This window comes from Mandrillus leucophaeus, unplaced genomic scaffold, assembly GCF_000951045.1.
Source record: "Mandrillus leucophaeus isolate KB7577 unplaced genomic scaffold, Mleu.le_1.0 Scaffold1498, whole genome shotgun sequence".
NCBI lineage: Eukaryota > Metazoa > Chordata > Mammalia > Primates > Cercopithecidae > Mandrillus > Mandrillus leucophaeus.
The window spans coordinates 180,675-187,590 of record NW_012101474.1 but is presented as its reverse complement, the minus strand read 5'-3'; the positions used below and the strand labels follow the sequence as shown (position 1 = coordinate 187,590).

At 45.6% G+C, this 6,916-nt stretch overlaps 1 protein-coding gene across 1 annotated transcript in view; it reads right to left on the bottom strand.

The window, feature by feature from the left end:
• SEL1L3 (sel-1 suppressor of lin-12-like 3 (C. elegans)) overlaps positions 1-6,916 on the bottom strand; it is a 117,924-nt gene that overhangs the window by 110,093 nt on the left and 915 nt on the right. The gene's annotated exons all lie outside the window — the stretch shown is intronic.

Genomic DNA, 6,916 nt, shown 5'->3' with positions numbered 1-6,916 from the left:
TGCTAAAAATACAAAACAAAATTAGCCAGGCGTGGTGGCAGGCACCTGTAATCCCAGCTACTCAGGAAGCTAAAGCAGGAGAATCACTTGAAACCGGGAGGCAGAGGTGGCAGTGAGACGAGATTGCGCCACCGCACTCCAGCCTGGGCAACAGAGCGAGATTCCATCTCAGGGAAAAAAAAGCACTGGGTGTGGGCATTTCTGCCAGATGCCTCAGTGGCCCTGGGGGCACTTGCATATAAACCAAATGGCTTGATCAGTTTTGAGTCCCCACTGCCTTCTTCTTATACTCTAAGTTCTCTTGTAAGGGGTCCCCATCGTTTCTCTGTTTTTCTCCCAGCCTTGTTAATTCCTTCCAAATAGCCTTTACCCTTTGGCATCTTATTGGTCCCTGGGGGTCAGGGCTTAGCTGGTGAACTGTGAGGTCAGGGAAGGTGGTACCTTGACACCCACCTTACCCATTTGGGGCAAACTTCTCCCAGCTATTTTGTCCCTCTAGACCTTTCAGACAACTGCCCTACATTCTAGAACCGTTTCCATTTCTCCACACCAAAAATACAAATTAATTTTTTAAGATTTCTCATCCCTCGACCCTCTGCTGAGTTCCTGTTTATCTGGCAAGTTCGCCCATGTCACTGTGATAATGAAAAAACACTGAGGTAATGTCACGTATCTGTATTTCTATGCCGGCTTTGCGGAGATAATGCCTTAAAAGCACAGTCTAAATGCACCACAACTCTAAGCAAGATATTTGGGGTGAAGGGGGGCATCTGTGTCCCTCAGATTATGCTGTTTAGGCAGCTACAATAGATGTTCCACCTTGAAAGCAACATACTGATCCATTTTGCACACAACGGAGCTAGGCCCTGAAAGATGCTTGAGACCTCAAACATGTTTATACCAGATGTGAGTCTTCATCAAAGTCAAATTTGACAATGTCATGCGCAGTCACAAAACATAGATTCTCTTATTTCTGTGTAAATGTGCATGTATTGTAAAATTTTTTTAAAAAAAGAAAGAAATGGGCCAGTTAATGTGTGTTCATGATAGAAGACCCCAAATAGGAGATCTAAATGCATTGAATTCTGCCTGGGAATCCAGAAACAGATGAATTTATGTATCTTCTGGATGGAAAACAAAACTATCAATATGACCTAAACTTCTTTTAGGATGACTGCATTTGATTCCTTTAAGCAAAATCAATAAGAAGAGATGCTGTTCACATCACCCTCCCTTGTTCCAAAGAGCTGAGGAAACTTGGCTTTGTTCTCCATCTGGTCTCCACTTGGTATTTAAGGAGGGGACAGAGAGATTGGGAAACTTTAAGTCGTTCACATCTTGCTACGAGTTCATTGGCACGTACACGTGTCTGTGGGTGGGTACGATAAGAAAACAATAACTGTTTTTCTCATTCCTGACCATTCTGCCCCATTCTTTTCCTAAGAAAACTGTGGCTCAGGAGGGCTTCCTCTTCAAACTGGCTGGATCACATTTTCCCTAGGTCAAAAAGGTAAGCAAGCGTCTTGCCTTAAAGCGCCTATGTTTGTAATTTCTGCCTACCAGATATAAGCAAAAATTCTGTTTAAGTCAACAAAGCATGCAATTAAGCAAAATGGAAGATGATGTCAATACAAACTTCAAAATCACCATGTGCTTAGGGAAGCATTTCCCAGTTGAGTATTGTTGCTTCCTAAGCCTGAGAGCTGGCCAGAGCCACACCATCACAGTCATGATCAATAATTCTGGTTGTGTAAGATTCTCCCCCATACTATTTAATATGCTGTTTCTTCCCAGCTCACATCACACCAAGCTACCTAAAGTTGGTTTGCTCTTATTTCATTGAGTACCTACTGTGTACTGGGCACTGGGACGGGTGTGTTAAACCTTTTTTCTCTCTGGCTTCTAACTTCCTCCTCTCACATGGGACCTCATAGACTTCTCCCTTCTAACCCAATCCTCACAACAGCCCACAGGGGGAGACAGCATCCCCACTGACACAGCTGAGGCAATGGAATGCCTTCAGAGAGGGTAAGTAACTTGCCCAAGGTCAACCAGCTACCAAAAAGCAGAACCAAAATTCAAATCCACATCAGCTGACTCCAAAGTCAGTGATGGTGTGCCTCTTGTCTTCTAACAACACCCAAAGATGATGCCCTCAACTCACACCCTTGCCTTTACACACCTGTCACCGCTTTCTGGCTACAGGGTTGGGGAATCTCACGACTTTCCTTATTCTCATCTTAAAAGTGTTGGAGTTAAAATGCCACCATGCTGCCATGCCTTGAGTTTGAAGAAGATAGATATTGCCTTAACCACAAACACACAAACGCCAGACTCAGCCAGTTCCCCAGTATAACTAAGCCGTTCTCCAGGTAGAGATGGGAAACAAGGCCTGCCAAGGCTGAATCCCATCAACCATTCCTCACGGGCTGCACATGCCTCCTGCCCCTCGACTCCTTTCTCAGGGGAATGGCACGAGCCAATAAACAAGGTAACTGAATTCACTTTAGGCTATTTACGGCCTGCTCCAGTCTATCCGTCTTCCCAGAGAATTGCCTGAGTTATTCTCTCCTACCTGTCCTCTAGCTCTGACACTTTTGCCAACAGGCAGCCAGAAGAAATAGAAGGCAAGAGGCCAACACCATGGCTTGGGAAATTTTAGCAGCTCTGGTCAGGATGAATATGGAAGCTATTGGTTGATGTGAGGTTTGGGGATGATCTCTGTTTTCAAATATTCATAATCCCTCTCCCTCAGGCTGGATAATTGCAGATCTCTTTACCTCGTGTTGATCTTCTTATGTCCTGCATTGCACACATAGTGAGGGGTTAATGAATACTCTTAGATGGATGACCGAGGGTATGTGGTCACTTACAGAGAATCCTGTACAAGGCTCTGTCACAGCCACCGTCTGCTAACTGTCCCACATGTGTCTGTGTCGTTTCTTGTTGTTGTTGTTTGTTTTTCCTTTTGAGACAGAGTCTTGCTCTGTCTCCAGGCTGGGGCGCAGCGGCATGATCTCGGCTTACTGTAACCTCCGCCTCCCAGGTTCAAGCGATTCTCCTGTCTCAGCCTCCCGAGTAGCTGGGATTACAGGTGCACACCACCACACCCAGCTAGTTTTTGTATTTTTAGTAGAGATGGGGTTTCACCATGTTGGCCAGGATGATCTCAATCTCCTGACCTTGTGATCCACCTGCCTCGGCCTCCCAAAGTGCTGGGATTACAGGCATGAGCCACCACACCCGGCCTCTGTGCTGTTAATGTCCTCTTACTTCTTTGTCCTCAGTCTGATTGTCTAACAAGTGCAGATATCCACTCTGAACATTTCATCTCGACAGCTGACATCAATACTGGCCATCCTGAGATTTATCTTTTCATATGAGAAAATATTATACATTGGAGACCAGAGCTTAGAATGGACAAAATTGTCTTCTAGAAGTGCCATTATCACAGATAGGCAGCTGGGGCAGCCTCAGGCTGGTTCTAGCCAAGCTGGAAGAAGGTAAGAGTTAATGGTGTAAGAAAATAGCAAGAGGGCCCGTTGGGCAGGGAAAGTTCTGCGTGGAGCACAGTACTCAGCACCCGCGACCTCAGTGGAAGCAATTTCATTATCCTTTGCTTTCGAGGCCCTCTCCCTCTCTGAGGAGGCTCTCTGCATCTTGACCTTTGGTGACCTCAGAATTTTCTGGCAGCCGCTGGAACCAGGGATCATCTTTTCAGAAATCTGTTTGGCATCGTTCCGTGACTTATCTTTCAGCCCTCATCACCATTATTCATGCTTTGGCAGTATCCTAGCTACAGACACAGTACTCTTCTTGAGCTGACGCTGAAGGTTACTCCATCCCAGCCCATGGAGAAGGAAGGCGCCCACTCCTCAGGACCCTGACTCCAGGAAGCATGCTCCCTGTGACGGCAGGTGCTTAAAGGCATCTATTCAGAAGCTGATCTCAACCTCCAGCCCTTGTGAACAGGCAAATAGGTGAAGATAACACAAAACAGGAACTGGTCCCCAAATCATAGGCAATTTGGCTTTGGAATGCATTCCAAGGCACATTTGCTGTACACTTGTATGCACATTCATCCAAACTCAAATGCTAAACTCCACCAGCTGCCTCTGGACTACATAAAAACCCCAAACCTTTATCTCTTCATTAACGATGGCAAATATTTTCTGGCTTTACCTTTCTTCCCCACTTTAACATCCTGCTTCTATTCTGTGGCCTGCGCTTCCTGCTTTGTATATTTTAGATTACTTTAGACATGACCTCACATCCTGGCCAATTGCACAGTAGCTGCTAATTGCTAGAGCTTTGCTAATGGCCTGTACATCGATGAAGAATGAGTTACAAGCAGCAAAATCCAGAAGACAATAAGCTAGTGTGGATTAGAGCTGGGGCTCTGGAGGGAGACAGACTTGGGTTTCAAGCTTAGACTGTGTGGCCTGGGGCAACTAACTTAACCTCTCTGAATCTCTGTTATCTCGTCTAAATGGATATTATAATAGCTCCTACCTCACAGGGTTGTTGCTAAAATAAATACTGGATAATGCCTATAAACGACTTAGCACAATGCAAGCTATTGTTATTACCATGTAGGCTTTCAAATTATGAAGAGCTTTCTTCCTCTAGAGTCTACATATTGCTGAGATCCTGCCGAGCTATTCTGCTCCATCTCTACCCTGCACCTGCCCAGCCCCATTCCCCTGACCAACCACTTCCTCCAGGTAGCATTCCTTGATTGAGCAAAATGCACACAATTATGCATTTGCATTTTCTCTCTATTGTTTTATGTTTTTCAAGGGTTTCATATGGGTATTTACATTTTCCCCAATTCACACACCAAGTTTCTCCAAGATCAAGATGCCTTACCTTCAGTAGTATCTCAGGTAGTACAAACCCAAGAGCAACATCCCTAGTAAACAGCCAGATCTTCAGAACCAAATGTGGAGACTACCTTTTAAGTCGGCCTTTTGCGTCCTTTGCAAAATGGCTCTCTTGTTTATCAAAGTCTCTTTTGTACAGTAAGCGTATCAGAAGTTCATCTGAAGGAAGTATACAGAGGCAGGGAGCACTGACATTTCCCCCCACCATGAGGTCCCCAAATCCATTCCTTCCCCATCTGCCAAGACATTCATCCATGCTCTAGTTATTTTCGACATCACAGTATTTTCTAAAATTCCTCTTTCTGGAGCCCTTCCTCACCCCTTCACTATCTCACTTGAGTCTATCCATGGCATCATTTTTCCCCCTGTTCTCTTAATCCCTCTTGGTGCACACAGAATTTTCACATGAGCGATATTTGCTCCATCATCATCCGTCTCTATTCGCAGAGCCCACTTTAGGCCCTCAGGCTTTGCTCTCTGGACTCTGACTTCCTGAACTGTGGTGAAGTAGTCCCCCTCCTTGCCAGGTCTTGAGATGTCCATGTGGAACTTTCTAGCCTGGCCCATTTGTACATGAATGTTTCACGCAACACTCTACAGCATCACTTCTGCTTCTATGGGTAGCCAGCAGGGCCCTGTGTACAGGCATCATCTGTTTAAACTGAAATCTTGTCATTTGCCATGGCAGTTTTATTTATGATCCTGTGTGCTGTAACCTTGTGGCATAAATATTAAATAATAATATCTCTTGGGTTAAAAAAAAATCATTCATGTTAACTGACAACTTCTTATGAAAATATGAAGTAAGCCCAACCACACAATTTGGTATTGGCTCATTTTGAAATATGAGTAAAAGCACGGATTGCTCAACAGGTAGATGCACAGGCAGAATTATAATTTCCATTTTTACACCTTCTTGCTTCAAGAAATGAAACATTCAAGAAGTAAAAAACGTTAAAAGAAACGGGCTGGGTGGCAAATTTCTTCAGAATCAAATTCTAATTGCTGCCAGTATCTCCTAAGTAGTTTTTAGCTTCCAAAAAGGAAGACGCCAAATAATGACAATGCCACATAAGTGAAATGAATTCCGGACAATGACACTGCTCATTTTTTTTTTTTTTTTTTGGCATTCTGTGAATTTCCTATTACATCAGTTTCATGATTCAGCATTTTCCATTTCATTTATTTACAGTAATATATGGCGAGATAACCCAAGGTTTCTGCAGGATTTTGGAACATAAGGTACGCTGGGCAGGAAGGGTGTCGCCTTCTGTAAATTTACTATTGTTTAGGAGAACTCAAAACAGAAGCAAGTAAGCCATCAAAGGAACTGAGAAAATTTCTCCCCACCTTGTTCTGAGGGCTCTCAACTACTCTGGTATTTAAAATAAATTGGTTTTGAAAAATAGGTTACTGCCCTTTAGTTGATGACTAAAACAAAAGCCAAGAAGTGTGCAAATTGCAAACTGACATGCATGAGCCAAACATATTCTCTGAAATGACAATGTTCAAGACGCAGTTAAAGTCACCACTCTGGCAGTAAGCGTGTTACAGAGAACTAGATTTCTTTCCGGCATCCGCAACTTGGCTGGAGTGACCAAGGAAGAGTTGAAGAGCGCTGGAGATGCGAGGTGCGTTGGCAGAAAACCGTCCGGGCCGGGAGGACCCGGTGGAAACCAAAAGGAGGGTCGAGGCGGGTGGCGGGCGCCGAGAGAAAGAGGCGAAGTTGGGCACGGGAAGGAAAGGAGCTGCGAGTAGATTGAGAGGGAAGCCCAGAAGGGGTGGGGGGTTGCGGGGGTGGGGGGGCTGGAGACCGCGCGCGGCGAGGCGGAGAGCGAACTCCCGGCGGCGAGGCTCTCGGGTGGAGTCCAGGACAAGAAGGAGTCTCGAGGGGAACCCGACCCGGGTCTAGAGAGAGTCCGGGAGGGAGAGGAATGGGCACGAACGAGAGAGCAGCGCGGCAAGTCCGGTCCACGCGCCCCTCTCCACGCCCGGGGTACCCATCCCAGGTGCCGGGAGCGCCCGGGGCGCAG